This window comes from Triticum urartu, unplaced genomic scaffold (assembly GCF_056163025.1).
Source record: "Triticum urartu cultivar PI428250 unplaced genomic scaffold, HENAU_Tu73 scaffold745, whole genome shotgun sequence".
NCBI lineage: Eukaryota > Viridiplantae > Streptophyta > Magnoliopsida > Poales > Poaceae > Triticum > Triticum urartu.
In genome coordinates, this window is record NW_028260935.1 from 4,207 (window position 1) to 5,000 (window position 794).

A 794-nucleotide genomic window follows, 5' to 3' on the forward strand; every position below is an offset into this window, starting at 1 on the left:
CTAAGTAATAACCCCATAGAATCTATCTATATAAAGATAAAGAGGCAATCGTGTCAGGAAGCGGGTTTTTCTTTGGCCAAAAGGTACTTCGAACTTGGAACGAGCATGAAGAGATTAACGAGACTTCTTTCTCTTTTGAGTTTTTCTGGCGGACCTGCCGCGCAAGATCTTTGGTCTTCCCCTGGAACCGATGAAAAAAAGTGGATCGCTTCTTATGTACTCGCTCAGAATGATTCTTCTCTATCTATAGTTCATGGCCTATTAGAAGTAGAAGGTGCTCTGGTGCAATCCTTACCGACAGAAAAAGATTGCAGTCAGGTTGATAATAGTCGAGTGACATTACTTCGTCGGTCCGAACTAAGGAATCTGTTAGAAATGTTTTGAAATGGATATTGTTCTCTCTTTGATCAGGGATTGCTATATGAAAAGAAGTGGAGTTTGAAAAAGGGAACGGAATGCTCAAACCGGAACTGCTAGAGGAACGAATTTTCAATAGCATAACTTGGGCTCCTAGAATATGGCGCCCTTGGGACAATCTATTTGATTGCAGGGTTTTGTTCCGAAGCAAAGATATCCGCGGAGGCCGGTTCGTTCGTCCTATTCTGATATTCAGGACCAAGAGGTACTGGATTCTCTTTCGGATAGGCCCTGAAAGGAGAAGAAAGGCTGAAATGCCAACGGACCTCTGTCTATTCTCTAATTCACCCGATCCGATAGTACCCGTTTTTGGAACGTCCAGTGCCAAAGTCACTGAATGGGTAAGTCACCAATCCAATCCCTTTGACAAATCGGAT